The 18,111-nt window shown below is 45.6% G+C and overlaps 1 long non-coding RNA gene across 1 annotated transcript; it reads right to left on the reverse strand.

Annotated features, from left to right (window-relative positions):
* Positions 1-4,465: 4,465 nt before the first annotated feature.
* On the reverse strand, positions 4,466-17,378 carry LOC118661095. Its single transcript, XR_004969134.1, has 3 exons — positions 17,107-17,378; positions 10,303-10,474; positions 4,466-4,612 (listed from the first exon to the last, which is right to left on the reverse strand). It is a non-coding gene; the product is annotated as an uncharacterized LOC118661095 (long non-coding RNA).
* Between the last annotated feature and the right edge of the window lie 733 nt (positions 17,379-18,111).

Raw genomic sequence — 18,111 nt, forward strand, 5'->3', positions numbered from 1 at the left:
TTGACATGCCTCACAGAAGGCTGGGGCAGCCCAGCTAAGCCACTCGTGCAAGGTGGCAGTTAGTGGCTGGAGAAATCCTAGGGCTCTGATTCTTATTGCTTCAGGTCTTTTTCCATTGTCTCAACCTGCCTCCTTTTAGAAGTGCAAATAAGGTCTGTTCAACACTGAACTTTGACACACAAAGAACAGTGAGCCAAGATTTCATGGAATTTCTCACAGCCCAGTTCCCCATATTAAGATGTCCCCAAACCATGGCGGATCACCTTAAGCTTAGACGCTGCCGGCAATACATGAGTCATTCATTCAGTACCTCACCATGGGCCGTGGGCTGTATGCCCTTTGGCCGGGTCAGAGCCTCCCCAGCATCCTTGAGAGTGTCAGGGTTAGTGTCTCCTTCCATGGAGCTCTACCTGCAATTTAATCCTCTACCCCCACGGGCTTTCCAGTTTTTCTATCTCCTTCTTCTGTCAACAAACATAAAATATAGCGTGATAGAAAAGCTCACTTCTAAATGAAAGACTGATTTGGAGAGATTATATTCTGATGTATCAGCCTCCAACTTATTTCATCATAATTAGAACTTACAGCTGCCATCCCTGCCCCTCCCCAGTGCAAGTCAGCAGCCCCGGGCGCATGAATCACCCGCCAATGGTTTATGCCACAGTACCACTGCAAACTAAACAAATTCTTTCCACGTTAGCCTGAGGGTTAAAAAAAGAAGTTGTGCTCCAAAGAAGAGATATAATTTTGAAACGAGCACTAGAAAGAAAATGAAAAGGAAATGAGACCTCAGTCGACCATGTTCTGATGGGCCTGAGCGACTTCCTTCCTCCGAGACTTCTGATGTGACAGTTTCTAAGAAGGGGCTTTCCACGGAAAGTGGGGTGCAGGCCAGCAGGCAGGGGCACAGAACTCACCGGAATGTGCCAAGGACAGGAGTTTGGTGTAACAAAGCCTTGTCCAAAAGTGAGCTCTATGATCTGTACCAAAATGCCCCCTAAAGGGAGTGGACCAAGACCCCTCCCACCCCTTCAGCCTTATAATATATGTAAGTGACCATTTACTGAAGCTTCATGCAGCTGCAAAGCTGAAACAAGAAGCACTGGTGGCCCAGAATGACTGCCATCTGACACTCTGCAGACTGAGGTGAAGGGAGGAGGAAGTGAGACGTGTCGCCTGGTGGAGAGGGGGAGGTGGGGAAAGGGGAGAGTCGGTGGCATGGAGTCTACTGCTGTCCTGAGGGGTTCCTCTCTCCACCCAAACCTGGGCATCCTCTCAGCGAAATGAAAGCCCTGCATAGCAGAGCCAACCCTCCTTGAAAGGTCACTGTGGGCTCCATGCCCTTGATGGGTTATGGCCTTGTCTCTGAGAGTCTCTGGGTGTCTCTGTCTCTTCACATCCCCAAGGACCTCTACGCTCAGGCCCACCTGGTTCCTCACTGCCCCAGCTTGCTCCTCTCTTCCTCCTCCTCTTTGTGCTCCTCCTCCTCCTGCTCTTCTTCCCACACAGAACAGGCAGAGGCCAGCTCTCTCTTCACTCCTGGTCTCCCAGGCTCTTACACTCAAGGCTCCGTCCTGCACTGCAGGCACCTCACACAACAGCTTGCTTCGAAGTCTCTCCTGGGTTCTCTCTGAGCCACAGGCAATGCCTTTTAAATGCAGGGAGGAGTTTATCAAAACAGTTTCCTTGTCAAGGTGCCAACACTTGCAGTGATAAAAACAGCAATTAGTAGTTGGAGAAAATTCCACCTCCGAATAGAAGGATCATGATGGATTGGGCTAAAGAGTACCCTTCCCCTCCTCCCCCCACCCCTAGAAACATACCTGTCCACCTGGGCCCTGAGAATGTGACCTTATTTGGAAACTAGGTCTTTGTAGGTATAATTAGTTAGGATGAGGTCATCCTGGATTTAGGGTGGGATGACCAGTGTCCTTAAAGGAAGACCATGTGAAGACACAGAGACACACAAAGAGAACACCATATGACCATGGAGAGAGATTGGAGTGACATGTCTACAAGCCATGGGATCCCATGGACTGCCGCTATCACCAGAAGCTGGAAGAGGCCTGGAATGGACTCTTCCTCAGAGCTTCTGGAAGGAACCGAGCCTGCCGACACTTTGTGGACACCGTGCCTCCAGAACGGCGAGAGCATCATTTCAGTAGCTTCATGACACCCAGGTTGCAGTCATCTGTTATGGCCGCCTCGGGACACACATGCACGGGGCCATCAGAGGCTCAGACCACATCCCACAGCTGGGTGGGTCTCTTCCTTCACCTCAGATCACAGCAGAGCCTACGGCCACAGGACGGGCCCACTGCAGTGCTCTTGTTCATGAGCACTGGCTACGCCAGGCAGAAGGTAGCATCATCTGCCCAAACTGCACGGCCGAGAGAATCTTCGTCTGAAATATGAAAGAGCAAGCGTTTTCGCAGCCGGAACCACAGGGTCTTAGAGATCCTTCTTCATTAATTCCAACAATCTGGGGGTTGACAATTCTTCGCAGCAGAAAATTTCAGTGGTAGCTTGAATGTTTCATCTTTCCAGCATGAGGATGACTGGTCTGCACCTGCTGGATTGAAGAGAGAAAACCCTACAGGGGACAGCGGTGGAATGGCTCCTTCAGGTGAGCTGCCACCTGCTGGGACGCGCAGTCCTCTCCCAGAGATGCCTTTCAGTGGCTGCAGGGAAAGACCGTCTCAAGCAGCTACTCTGTCAGGTTGTAGACCCGCCTCTGCCCTAAGTGGGCACCATTTCTATCTCACAAGTTTTCATCTACAAAAGGAACATTGGACAAAATGCCTCCTAAACTCCCAGCTCTTACACAGCGTGTAAAGGTTTGGGGTAGGAGAAGTTGGGGTTCCAGAATCTATGCAGTCCGGGAGCCACACAGAGGCTCTCATGGGCTTAAGTTGCTGAGCTGCAGGAAGATGGGCTTGTCCCTGTTCCTGACAACAGGGCTATGCATGACCTCTCCCAGGCCTTGTCCTGGCCTCTCTCATTTGTGGCACAAGGTGAGTTAACCTACAGCGAATCCTAGTCTGTTAGTCAGTGCCCCCTCCCACCTGCAGCCCACCCCAACCTCTGGTTCTTGCTCAGGCCTCTCTGCAGATACAGCCCGGAGCAGAGGGGCTGTGTGTGTGTGTGTGTGTGTGTGTGTGTGTGTGTGTGTGTGTGTGAAGTTCTCCCATTGTGCAGAGGAGAGAGGGGGGGCTCTGTGAGGGTGAAATGCTTCCTTTCAAAACCCTGATGAGCTCCTCTGGAATCCAGCCTTCCCAAAGCTTCTCTGCTCAGTGCCTGCGATTATAATCCTCCTCCGAGAACTGATATGAGGTGTTTTTTCGATGGATAAAAGGAGCAGTCCTTTCTATTTGCTTTCTTTTTTTTTTGGCCTGCAGCCTCAATGCAAGTTATTTTTTGCCCATTAAAACATACCATTGTTCCTCACATTGGTTTTCACATTTCAAAGGTGATTAATAATTGACTTTCCTGGGTCTGGGGAGGGGGAGCTTCTCCCCGCAGACTATCCGGTGTGTTGTGGAGATAAGCAAAGTTCCGCACGCTTCTTTCTCAGGTGTGTGTGTTCAGCCGAAACCTCCAAAGCAAACACGGCAGCTGCTGAACTCAGTGGCGCGTTATTTCACAGGCAACAGCAGATAATGACCACGGCCCGTTTTTCATCTTGACCGCCTAGGCTGGGTGGACGGGCCCAGTTATGCTGGACCAAGTTTGTTTGTTTTTTTAAAATCTTTTCAAGATTCCTTTGAGGCAAGTAGCAGGGTAAACATTTTTTCACTCTCAGCTCATGGAGGGAACCAGTGTAGTTGAAGAGGATTAGTGGGAAAGGGGCCCAGGGACACGAAAAGCCTTGGAAGCCTGTTTCACTTCATTAAAAGGTCACTTTAAAGGTCACGAAGCCCCCTGTCCTCTCCCTCCCAGGAGCTAATTCCAGAGGTCTTTTCCTCTGAGTCATCAGCTCTGCCCTGTCCTGAGCCCCAAGTGACAGCTGAACACTTGACATGTGGCTGACGTGACTTCAGTGGTTCCCTGAGTATAAAGTTGATGCCAGGTTTGAAAGACTTAGTACCAAAAATATGTAAGATATCTAATTCATAATATTTTTGAATGGGATACAAAGACATAGTTGTCTTTGCTTTTCATGGGTTATCTCGTGTGGGGGCTAAATAATATTAATATTTTTTCCTCCCGCCTTCTAAGTTCTTCTGGCTGGGCTAATAATCCAATTAACATGAGACAGATTAACAGGAGAAAATCAAAATTTGAATATGTGGGCACGGGGAATTTGCATAAGCATAAATATTCCAAAGACAGCGAGGCAACATCGGAATGTAAGACATTTGGGGGCACAGGAGAAAAGGGGCAGGGACGAGGTATTAGACTTCAGAAGTGAAAATGGACAATTTATAGGTAGCCAAGGAGGAGCAGAACATACCTGGCAGGAAAATCCCCCTCGTGACTCAGAGACAATGGGACACAGGGGGGTCTAGCTGACAGGCACCTGCCTGAAGCCCTCCTTTTGCCACAGTGAATTCAAACCAGGATAAGGCAGCATCTTCAGATCTTCCTGGGGCGGGTTTTTCTGTCTGAATCCCTTGGGCAGGAAAAAGGGGGAAGAGTCAAAGGTTCTTTCTTAGTCTTGTTTCCTAATAAACAGCTTAAAATCAATATCTCAAAAAGTAGCTTCAGGGTGGCAAACCCCCGGTGCCTTCACTAACTGGCAGACGCCCCGAAAGCAGATCTCCCCAAGTAAAGTGAGGAATGCAAGTCCCATGAGATCCCATATGAATCCCAAGGGGTCAGGGTCCAGCGCCTCTGGGAGCAGCTGCAACAGAGCTCTGCGTGGGGGTCTGAAGAGAGGTGAGCAAATAGACGGCCCCTGGCCTAATACTGAGGAACATCTTGGGAGACTGTTATGGCTCAGCAGACCAGCTGAGCGAGTGCGTTAGGACTTGAAAGCTGCCTGGGACACTGGAGCGGAAAAATGGGGAGACACTGGGGCCCACAGTCCAACAACGGGAAGAGCTTCCTTGAATAGCTGGGGAATAGCAAGAGCCTGCTGGGGACTCAGTCTGGGACTGCGATGGTCTTTTCTTCTACAAACGTGTCTGTGCCCAGAGACCCCAGCTCCCTACTTGTGCATTCCAAATGGAGTTCCTACACACTCCCTTTAAAGCATCCTAAAATCAATAAAATAAGCATTTTAACAACAAAAACTGAAGAAGAAATCTTAGGTTTGTACTAAGGATCTGAAAGGTTAAAGTTGGTAATGCGCAGGCAGGCTAAACAGCCATTTCAGATGGTGATTAAAGAAAAATAGAATCTATTTAAGGAAAAGGGGTTGGAAGGTTGGGGATATCCAAAGAGAAGGGCTACACAGCACTGAGCCAAAGGGTACTGGGTCCACGATGGCAGCAAAAATGTACTTAGGAAGGGCATAGAAGAAGCAGCAGGAGAGCCCAGGCTGGGCTGCTTGGCTCACTGAGAAGTCAGCGGAAAGGGGGCCTTGGAGACAGGTTCAGGGAGTTAGCCACCGCCCATTGTTCCCCTGGTTGCAAGTCTCATGGGTTCCCTTAGAGGTTAGGGGTTACGGGCCTGTGGGGGAATGGCCGTGTCTGCTCCTTGGAGGGAGAGTGCACACTGGGTCCTTTGTCCTGAGGGTATTTATCTCTTGCAGGTGGAAATCTTAGGGGAGGTCTCACGGGAGGGTCTCAGTAGGACATTCATCATCTTTCCAGGTGTGCTCTTTCAAGATTGTGGTCTCCACTGATTGGTCAGAGCCAGGGCGGGGGGTCATTTGTCACTATAGCTGGTCCTGAGGCAGCCATGGCGCCTCTTGTCTGGTTTTGCTGCTTTCCTGGGACTGGAGCTGAAATATAACTGAGGCCAGATGTTATCTTTAGGGAGAAAGGGCCAGAGGTCTAAACTACCTGACCAATGATATGAAAGATCAGGGGTCCAAACCACATGACCAGTGATATGTTAGGGGAGGAAAGGTTCCCCAGGGGCAAGGTTCTTATTTTCCCAGTTTTGCTCCTTGCTACACCTCTGGAGCTTTCTGGCCTGGTGAGCTTCTGTACCTGGCCCGTCCTCCTTGCTCTACTCATGTCTAACAGGATCATTTCGTTGGCTCAACATCTCAACAACAATGGGTAGGTTGTGTACAGAAAGATAAATATCTCTGTTTCAGAATGAATCTTTAGCCTGAACTTCTGTGGGCCTGAATGACGGGGCTTGAAAGAGGGGGCCGTTTCAATCTCAAGCACAGAGGGGGAGGGTAGACAAGTCCACTCAGGCTTAGGTTAAGATGAATGATTTATAAGCCCCGGGAAGGGGCAGACATTTCAAATATCCCCGGAGAGGCCCTGATGGCCTAATTCGTTTCCCAGGATGAAGTAGCCCAATAGACGGAGGGAGGCCTGGGGCAAAAGTCATGCACTTTGGGGTGGAAGAATAAAAAGCATTCTGATGAAATTCTTTCTTCATATCCTGATGTTTGCTTGTATTTTGCAAATAAAAATTAAAAACACACACACTTGGTTTTACATTTGATAATTATTGTAATAGGTTGTTGGATAAAAATCACATTTCAAAGGTTTTATATTTTTACCTTTCTAATGCACAAATCCAGATATTTTAAAATTTCTATAGCTGGCTTTTTACCTCCCCAAGATCTGAATAGAATTGAAAGATAAAGACCATGTTGCTGTCTGACACATGTGCTTTTTTCTGACAAACATATACACATTTGACCTCATCTTGCCTTTCCACCTGATTCATTATGCTAATTGGCTTTGGGGCAGCATATCACAAATATGTCGGTATAGAAGGTCCCTGAAGTGATTCTTTAAAAAAATATATGTATATACATACATATACATATACATATACATATGTATATGTATGTATATATATATTTATTTTATTGATTTCAACGAGGAAGGGAGAGCGAGAGATGGAAACATCAATGACGAGAGAGAGTCATTGATCGGCTGCCTCCTGCATACCCCATACTGGCGTTTAGGCCCGCAAATCTGGTCATGTGCCCTGACTGGGAATCGAACCATGACCTCTGGGTTCATAGGTCATGCTCAACCACTGAGCCAAGCCGGCTGGGCCCTAGAGTGATTACATAGACTGTCCTTTGGGTGTGAATAAAGCAGCAAAGACACTTCTCCCTGTATGGGTTGTACTCAGGCTCTAGGTACTGGCTTGTGTCACACCCAGCTTTGCCACACTATGGTGGCTGGCTAGTTTACCTAGGTGGCACTGTCTGCCAGATGTGACCTGGGCACCTTATGGCCTTCCAACTTCATCCTTCCTTTCCTCAACAAGTGTCCCCAAGTGGCAGGTCTGCAGGTGACCCAGCAGAACGCAGTCGCAGGGGTCCTCAGCCACCTGACTCTACCTTTCTTCCCTTCATGTCATTCAGCCAACCCTACTAATGGCCAAACCATGGCACTGGTGATGGGCCGAATGGCACCAACTCCAGTGACCTGTTCACTCCCCATAGGTAACACCAAACCGTGGAGGAAGCAGAATCTAATTAGCTCCCAGGAGGTGACTGTGGTTCAGTCCACAGCAAGGTGGCAGGGCCCTGGTTGTCCCTGCATTGAATTATCCTGCTAAGATCCTGCAGGGAAGGTAGAGTTGAAATCCTTGAGTGGTTCACACTATTCTCTTGAAATGCACTGTGTTCCGAAAACCTCTTGGAGAGCAGGTTCCTGTCTTGAGCTGCTTTCCTTCATGCTTAATTGAGGACCTTGCATGGGTTTGGGTGATCCAGGGGTCTAGTTCATTCTTGGGACTTGACTCAAATCTCAGACCAGGAGCCCAGAAGAAAGATCTTGGGATACTTCTTCCTGGGGGCTCTGCTCCCAGATAAACAGAGGCAGAGCAGAGCAGGGTGGGAACTGAAGACTAAAACTGGTAAGTGATGCACTTTGGGGACAAAGGTATCTGTGCCCAAGGAACAGCTGGTAATTTTAACTAGGGGGTTAAAATTTCAAACCCCAAATCCAGGAATGTACAAACTTAAGAAAATTCGTTCCATAAATCCAAATTCACAAGAAAATTATGTCAGGCTGAGGATGAATTTACCTATTGTGGTTCATAGAATTTGCCTGAAAACTGAGTCAGCCCCCTGGTTAGATGTCATTCAAACATTAAGTTACAGATTGAAGCTTGTTGGGTGATTATGAGATCAAGGCATATGGTCTTTAACATTCCTAAGGGGCATTTTAATTCCCTATAATGGATCAATTGCTCTATTCCCCTTGAGGGATTTTTCTCCACCAACAGCCCCGCCTGCACATCAGTTAGAATAGAATGCTCTCTCCCTTTGCAAAGCTGATGGCAAAACCTTACTATTACTTTTCCCTCAGACTCAGTCAACTATTGCTCATTTCAGTTTGTAAGTCAGAGAATGTGTGTGTGTGCTGCCTTATTGGTGTATAATTTACATATCATAAAATATTTGTATATATTTATATATTCACAAGAATACAAGTCAATGGAATTTAGTACATTTATGAAACTGGGCAATTATCATCACATTCCAGTTTCTGTTTCCAAACTCTATAGATTTATCTTTTCTGGACATTTAAAGTGAATAGAATCATATAATCTGTAGTTTTTGTCTTCTTTCACTTAGCATAATGGTTTTGAGGTTCATTCACGTTATAGCATGTAGCATTCCTGCTTATTGCTAAATAATATTCCACTACATGAATGTACTACATTTTGTTAAAAAAGGTATGTTGTTTTTCTCCCTCCCCCTGAACCCTTCAAATACCACGAAAAAGGTATGTTTTGAATGATGAACTGTCTGGCATTGGAATAGATATGTTAGGAGTTGAGAGAAAGTTTGAGATTTGGTGACGACTCTGTAGGTTCTTCAAATTTAATTGGAGAGGCAAACTAAGACAGGGAGTAACAAAAATTTTTTTGTAATGTACAGTAACAGATATTAACTGGACTTATTGTGGTGATCATTGTGCAACATGTACAAATATCAAATCATTATATTGTACACCTGAAACTAACATAATGTTATATGTTAAGTATATCTCAGTAAGAAATGAAAAATACCTTCAAGAGAAAAGTAACATTAAAAAGTAGTGTTTAAGGAAAATAAAATGGCAGAGCTATGGAAGAGGAACTGGAATTGAGAAAGCTTGAGGCATGAGCTGGAGGATCCTAGACAGGTTTTGATCAGAGACTAAACCAGATTGACTAAGCCAAACTAGGAGACCAGCATGGACTCCCCTTGGCCACTCTACCCCAGGCTTCTCACAGGTCCCACGACCCCAGACTCTCCCTCCCTAGTCTGCACTTGTTGCTGGAACTCCCTGGTTCTTAGCTTCACTGGCTCCTCCTTAGCCCTCAGCGTTCTCAGAGGCCCCCTGAGTAAGCTGACCCAGTTCTTCCACCCTGTCATTCACTCTCTCGGCCCCCTATTTTCCTTCCAGACCACTTATCACATAGCATAAGTCATAATTATCTTGTTTACCTGCTTCTCTTTTCTACCTCAAAGTTCAGGGGTCTGCTTTCTCATTCTGTAATTCTGTATTTTTGCTCTATGTTCAGGTTGGTGCCTAGCTTAACTCAAAAACTATTTATTCAATGCACACAATTTGCATATAAGACATTTCACAAGAAAAGTGGCTAGAACATGGAAAATGAAAAGGTTGCATGAATTGTAATTCTCAGGAAGCATGGTGTTTCATCAAAGTAAGGGGAATCGGAGAAGGAGGAAGTTTCTGCCGGAAAGTGGGGGACTCTGTATGGATTCGTGGCATCTCCACCAGTGCAGAGTACAGACACCAGAAATAGCCCAGTGGAAGAGGTCTTGTCCTCTTCCATGACCAGAGAGAAGATGGGCAGGATTGAGAAGTGCTGGCAGAAGCCATAACAGCAGGGGCACCTCACAGGGACAGGGGGTAGGTGAGCTGCAAGTGAGCCATAAATGAGAGAGGCAAAGACCAAGGCCTGGGAGAGGTCGTGCTCCCACCCTCGTGTCAGGAGCAGGAACAAGCCCCCTCCTGCTCCTCTGCAAGGTAAGTCCACCAGAACCTCTGCATGGCTTCCAAACTGCATTGAAACTCTAGCTCCCCAACTGACCCCCACTCCAAACCCTTACAAATTATGTAAGCACTAGAAGGAACTTACATGACATTTTGCCCAATGTTCTTATTTTGTAGATGAAAAATTGTGAGATAGAAATGGTACCTACTTACTGGTAGAAGTGGATCTACAACCTGACACTCTGATAGAAATGGTCACCTGGTTAATGGCAGAGGTACATCCATAATCTGACTCCTTGACTTCTCAGTACAGTCGTCACTTCTCTTCCCCATGTTTCTTAAACTTTGAGTGAAAACAGCCATATTCAGAAAATGCCAAACATCTGTCTGATGTCTGTTGGATCCATTCCTCCTGGATTTCCTAGCAATCCCTAGGGAGAGGAAATAATGAAAACAGAATGACATGCAATTATTTCAATATTGCAACCACATTTTGAAAAATCCACTAAGCTGCGTGAAGAGCCTAAGCTGGTCCATAAGCTATAATTAGGTATCACACATGAAAAACAGAACTTCTTGCTGCATGTTTGACACTGAATCCCAAGCTGACAGTAAGCTAACATAATGGGAGAGCTAGTTATCTTGGTTTTAATAAACCCCAGAGCCTGGCCTTCCAGAATTGGCTCCTTGGCAGAGTCAAAGAAATGCCCCATCTAAAAATATCCAAAACTGTTAGATAAAATATGACCAAGTTTATTTAAAAATACATAATTGATTTAACAAACAAGAGAGACCCTCAATGCTGGAAACAGAGGGAAACCAAACCCAGAGCAATACTAGTACAGTGTGAATCATAGTTGCAGTCACCAAGGCTGGGAAAAGGGAATCATCAGACCCAGAAATATGCCTCACAGCTAGAATCTTTGTTAGCACCCTATGAAGGCAGGAGCTGAGGTTTGGTAGGGAGTTGGAACTGAGACCTTTGCATAAAGCTGAGATTCTTGAAACTGAAGAGATCACAGAAAACTCTACCTACCAACGTGCCTCTGTCCAGGGCTCTGAAAAGGAAAAATGACCCATCTGCATTTATAGTATTGGTGTGGTGCAGAGATCCCTCAGTTTAGTTTGAAACATAAGTTGGTCCATAGCAATCAAAGATCTTGAGATAATAGAATTCTCTAAAAGGACCAAACTATTAGTGTGTTTAAGGCTATGAAAGTGCTTCTTAAGAAGAAATAGAAAATGGTAGGAAGACTAATGAATAATGAAAACAGAGCAGACTGATAAAAGAAATAAAGAGGGATAACTAATGGGAGATAATTTGACTAAAGGTAGTATGAAAAATAGATTCAGTTAAGCTCTCTAGCCTTAATTTATGACTAAATATGCCTTTGGTCTTTCAGTTTTATAAAAAGTTTCACTAAAAATTATTCAAATGTGTAACATTGTACTGGGTTGAATAATGTTCTCCCCAAGTTCATGTATATCTGGAGACTCTGAATGGGACCTTAATTGGAAATAGGGTCTCTGCAAATGTAATTAGCAAGGATGGGTCATATACTAGTAGATGAAGGTGGGCCCTCATCTAATGACTGGTATCCTTATAAGAAGGTCACGTGAAGACACAGAGACATAGAGGCACAGAGAATCAGGGAAGAAGGCCATGCAAATACAGGGGCAGAGGTAGGAGTGATGCAGCTACAAGTAGAAACAGCCACCAGGAGCTAGGAAGAGGTGAGGAAGGTTCTTCTCTGGAAGCTTCCGAGAGAGCTCAGCCATGCTGACATCTCAACTTCAGGCTCTGGCCTCCAGAACGGTGAGAAGATATTTCTGTTGTTTTAAGCCACCCAGTTTTTGTGTTGGCAGCTCTAGAACACTAATACAAACATATTTAAATGAGAATTCAGAAGGAGGAAACAGAGAGGTTAGAGGAAATGCAATGTTTGAAGAGCTTATGATGGAGGATTTTCCAGATTAGATGAAAGACAAGAATCCTCAAATTTCAGGTTGCCAAATTTAACAAAAAAAATTTACCAGATTCCTGATTAAATTGGAATTTTAGAACAGCAATATATATTTTTTAGTAGAATCATGTCTCATGCAATATTTTGGTCATACTGACCTGAAACTCAAATTTAGCTGAGCTTCCTGTATTTTATCTGGCAACTCTATTTTAATTGGAAATTCACAGAACATCTTGAACAAAATAAATAAAAATCAATTTATGCATAAATGAATCACAGTGAAACTGCTGAGCACCCATAACAAAAAGAAAAAAAATCTTAGAAATAGTAATAATGTAGTCCAAACAACAGGATGACAGCAGATTTCTCTTTAGCTACAATAGAAGCCAAAAATAATGGAATTAGATATTCAAAAGGCTAAGGAAGAACTGCCAACTTCAATAAATTAAGATAAATTATCACTTAAGAGTGAGGACAAAAATAAATATTATGACAAATGGAGAATATTTTCCACTCACGGACCTTCACTTGAAGGATGATTAATTGATGCACTAAGAAGTAATGGTGAGTGGCTGAGCAAGTGGTTACATTTACATATTGAGCAAGCCCTTAGGATGAACCCCTCCCCCGCAATGATCTCAGCTTCTTGATATTCATGACCATGTGCAATCTCCTTCCTTTGAGCTGGGCTGGACCTGGTGACTTAGCTTCTAAAAAGTATAATGCAGTAGCAGTAATGAAATGTCACTTCCAAGGTTAGGTTATAAAAAGACGTTGGCTCTCTCTTTCTCAGTCTCTCTCAGATCACTCATTCTGGGGGAAGCAAGCTGCCACTTGTGAGTAGCCTGACGAAGAAACCCACATGGTATGTGTGGGGAGGAACTAGGCCCTCACTCCAGCAGCCCAGGAGGAACTGAAGGCCTGCCAAACCAGGAGCGTGAGCTCAGAGCAATGCTCCTGTTGAGGCTTCCAATGATGGCCACCATAGCTGACACCTTGATGGCAGCCTTCTGGAGGACCGTGAGCTAAGCTGCTCCTGGATTCCTGACCTACAGAGGCTGTGAGATAATGACTATTTGTTATTTTAAGTTGCTACATTTGGGGATCATTTGTCATACAGCAATAAACAGCTAATACTGGGTATTATCTGTACACAATCATAGCAATAGCCAGGCCTAATTGTGGAGCAACAGAAATAAGGTGTTGCTAAAAATCGATATAACACTATGTGGAAGATGCTCGTAAGGCCTGGAGTTAGTGTGTCCCAAAGTCCTCGCGTATTCACGAGGGCAGAGACACTGATTTACCTTACAATTTGTTAAGGAGGAATGTATATTTAAACTTTCCACAAAACCAGTGAAGAAATAAAAATATTAATTGCAAATGAGTGGGAAGGAGGAAAAAGAAACTAAAGAAGACCATCAATTCAAGAGAAAGCCGAAAGGGAGAAAAATAGCAGCAAAGGAACAACCTGGTAAATAAAAAAGCACAAATAGGCCATTAGGAACTAATACAAGTAAATCAGTATTCACAATAAACATGAACAAAGATAACTCAAGTCTTTGAAAGTCAGTAAGCTCCAGAGATCAAAGCAATCTCAGTGCTAGTTGCTTCCCCGCCCCCGCCCCCCCTTACAGCATTCAGAGGAACTTCTATAATACCATGTGCTCATGAACTATATTTTGAGGAGAGGTTGGGCTGGAAGGAATCAGATCGGGCACAATTACCTGTACTACAGCCCACCTGAGCTTGGAGGAGTGGAGAATGATCAAGTATGAAGCCAAGTACTGGATTTGAAACTTTCTAGCTTTGTAACCTCGGACCCGCATCTTAGTTTCCCATTTGTAAAGCTGACAGGAATTCTTGCCTTAACCTCTTCACTTGAAATTTGTGACATTCATAAAGTTTTACACAAAACACCAGTTATGCAGTCGAGCCTGCAATCTAGTTCGTCGCCAGGAGGTAAAAATTAATCTCTGATATTTTTCAGTCTCCGTTTTAGCAGTTAAATACCACCCCGGCCACATCAAGCCCCCTTAGAGCCAGGTTTTTAAGTCAGATGCCACTTTTATCTCTTTGTGTCACAAATCTACAGGAACGTGCAGTACAAGTCTCTAATTTGCTGATCTTGGGTCACCGACTTACAGTATCGGTCACTTGCTAATCCACCCGCAGAGCTTGCTAAACCCGCAAGCTCCCTCGGGGATAAGTGTGAGAAGGCCTCATTCACCCTCCGAGCACACAGGCCACTTCTCTGCAGAGCCCGTCCTGCCTCTGAGGGGGCTGAAGGTGGGGGTGGGGAAGTGAGGAGATTCTCCCTCAAACCCTGGCGTCTGTGTTTCAGATTGTGCAAAAGATCATCAAAGCCACTGGGAACTTGATTAACTTGTTTATCCACAGCAGGAGTCTGGGTACATCCCAAATTCTCTTAAAGTTTTTTTCTTCCCTTGAATTGGCCGAGTTCCTCTGAGAGTTCACCATGATGGACACGTTGGACAGCTTTTCGTGCCACACAGCCTGAAGCGACCTCCGTGTTTTATGATAAATAACCCAGCCCTGCCTTCTGAATTGCATCTGTGAGCAGAGTCAGCCAGTGCCTGCCCAGGCAGAGGGAATATTTCTATAGCTGGATCGGCCTTTCTAGAAGGAATTGAGGGAGGTGAATCTCAAAAAGTTCAGCTATTGAGTTAGGATAGGTAGCTCAAAATTCAGATTCTATCTTAAGCTTATGCAAATCTTTTAAATTGGCAACATTGGCTGGAACTACCACCAAAACTTTATGTAGGGAATGAATGGTCCAGGACCCCTTTAGTTACTAAATGTGAAGGGAAAAAACTTAGCAAATTCCACTTCAAAAATGCTCACTCTTATGTTCCTGCAAGTTTAAATGAGTTGTCATAAGCATGCTCCAGTGGCCACTGCAAGTACTGTGAACTTGCCACTTAGAAATATCTCCTAGAACCACCGGATATAAGAACACACACACACACACACACACACACACACACACACACACACGACCCTACGTTTCCTTTGCTTTTAATCAAATTTGCAATTTGTTCAGGAATTCCAAATTCCTACCAGATTTTGAAGGAAATTTTACCTTTCAGAGAACTTATGATTTGAGCATTTTCTTTCTTTAAATTTAATTCAATTAGTTAGAGGCATAATCTTTAATGGTGATTTTAAATTTATAATAGCAGAAACATAACTCCTCTAGTTCATAAATGGGTATATATGTTAGAGCTGAGAGTCAATGGTTGAGTTCCCTTATAGTGTTCCTCTGGAACTTAGAAACCAACTTTTCCTATTTTAGAATTGAACCTGAATATCATTACTGATGGATCAAGACAGAAAGATAACCATCTTGAAGGCCAAACCAGTACGAAGTTTGGTTGCCCCCTAAAACACCATAGAAGGGAATTCATTGATCAGGCTGATACGAGTTTCCAATCCACTTGACAGGTGTGGTTTGTCTTACAAACCAGTCCATTGGCACCATGGTGTTGATCAATCCTGGGTCCTGATGAGAGAGTATTCCTGAGCCTACAGGACCACAAGTCCGATTTTTGGCCCCAGTTAAAAAGACATGCTGCAGACAGTCCCCACAGGCATCTTCCTAGGTATGCCCCTGGCCAGCTGGCTCATGGTCCCACCTCATCTCTGAAGTTGATGATTAAAACACGTGTACTTTCAGCCATTCATCCTGACCACTTTGGACTGTGCTATAGACTGAATGAACTGTGTCCCCCAAACCCATATGCTGGAGCCCTACCCCCCAAGGTGATGGGCTTTGGAGATGGGACATTTGGGAAGTGATTAGGTTTACATAAGGTCATGAATATGGGGCACTCATAATGAGATCAGTGGCCTTATAGGAATAGACACCAGGGAGATTGTGATCTCTTCCTCTCCACCATATGAGGCACAGTGAGAAGGCAAAGAAGAATTTTTACCAGAATCTAACCATGCTGGAATCCTGATCTTGGACTTACGACCTCCAGAACTGTGAGAAATAAATTCCTGTTGTCTAAGCCCCCCAATCTATGGCATTTTGGTATGATAGCACGCACTAACGAGGACAGACTGTGATATGCATAGGGCCACCGGAGGCTCTAACCTTAGCTAAATGGCTGTGGCCTCATAGCAAGACCCTCACCCACAGCCCTGTGATACAACCTTTCTTATGACTGTGTCCTTTACTCAGATTGTGGAGCCTGCTTCTCCTGCTTTGGGCAGCCTCTTCTCTCAGACAAGCTTCCAGACTTCCACCACTGGCCCCCACTCTAGCTTATACCTACAAATAGCTGCCCTTTCCAACTGGACCATCTGGTATACCCTTGAGACTACTGCCTGATTCTACCCAACCTCCTAACCTGAGAACACTGCACAGGTTATCACCTGTATGCTTAAAGTGGGGTCACAAAACCTTTATTGACAGGTCACCTTAAGACCCTGCTCTAGGCCAAAGACTCAGAGAAGATGAAAGGGAGATGTATTGCCCAGGATGAAATGAAAAACAAGCTTTAAGAAAAGGGACAGAGTGAATAATGCCACAGAGAAAACAGATGCATGACAGGAGAGGAGGATGCCAGCCAGCTAGGGCCCTGGATTGTTGGTTTCCTCTGGCAGCAACTCCAATAGCCCCTCCTGCTGAGAGCTTTCTGGGTACCCAAGTCTAACCTTGCAGTCCTCTGAGCTCCTTCCATATCTGCCTATTTTCAGAAGCTGTGTACATGACATTGTCTTGTAATTTATTTGGTCTTGTGTCTGGGCTCTGAGTTCTGTGCTGGCTCATCCTTCTACCACGTGTCATGTCCAGAATGCAGTGACTATGCACTCAAATTCTATTCAATTGAACGAAACCTGTTTCTAAGCATGGCATCCAGTGAGCATCTTCTGTTTCTTCCCTTAGACGCTCTCCCACCCCATTCCCCAGAGGACATTTTCCTCAACTGTCTCAGACTCCCCCTCCTCCTGGAAGGAGCTCAGGGAGGGGCAGTCAGCCATTCTCACTTTTGTCAGCAGCGTACAGCCAGGGGCCCGGTGTGCCACCCAGGTGTCTCCCTGAGAAGGCGCGCTCAGGCTGGAATGCTTACCTTCCTTCAGTTTCAGCATGCAGGTAAGGTGATCTCCATTTGGGCTGGATTTCTAAAGCATCCTCCTCAAAACCTTCATTTCCAGGTCCCACACCACTAGGCCGCCACGTGTTCCCCTTAGCCACTGTCCTCTAGGAAAAGTTCTTCGTCAGTGTTATTGGAACCCGCCCCTTGGTGAGCAGCACTGCTTTCTCTTTCCCCCTCTCCTCACCACTGCTGCTCTCCAAACGCTGGCCTGGGCCCACGTGGGAGCCATTCCTCCGCCCGGGAGGTTTGTGTCTTACACGTGCGTTTTTTATCGTGCAGTTGAAAACTGATGGTATCAGGGCAGCGATAGCATGAACAGGCAAAAGTGAGACACCAAACTCATCAAACCAGATCCAGGCAAATGCAGCCCTCGGGGAGGATCATGAGCAGCTGCCCTGGGCCGGCGCCTACCGAGCATCCCGAGGGCTGTGCTGCTGCTCCCAGGGTCTTTGAAGGTGCCACCTGAAAAGGAGCGACAGCGAGTGACATGAACTGTGTGTGTCCCACACTTGCAGGACAGTGGGTTCCCAAGGCTGGCCAGAGTCCAGGACACCCTTCCCTTTCTGCCCCATCGACGAGGACCCACCCTAGTCCTGGGTGTTCCCACTGCAGTCACGAGGGAAACTGAGCATGACGGGGCCGTAGCTTCCTTGAGGACCAGAGTGGTATCTTCCAAAAACCCCTGATGAGCCTCACAGGGAACCCTGTGAAAAGCAAACCTTAAAACTGCTCCAGCCCAGACCAACTGCAGGACCTGTCAATCTGCAGGTTTCAGAAGCATTTGGATGTCCCTTTAAGCAGGAAAGTTTAGGGACATGGAGATGGAGCAACTCCACACCAACATTTCCATGTTTGCAGCTACCCAACTTGCATAAAGTGCCTCTTTATTCCATGCAAAGCGGACCAGAGACCATGATCTGAAGTCAGGCCCCAGTTCCCAGCTGTTGCCGGCATAAGACTGATCTGAGTGCACTAGTC

This window comes from Myotis myotis, unplaced genomic scaffold (assembly GCF_014108235.1).
Source record: "Myotis myotis isolate mMyoMyo1 unplaced genomic scaffold, mMyoMyo1.p scaffold_m19_p_8, whole genome shotgun sequence".
Taxonomy (NCBI): domain Eukaryota; kingdom Metazoa; phylum Chordata; class Mammalia; order Chiroptera; family Vespertilionidae; genus Myotis; species Myotis myotis.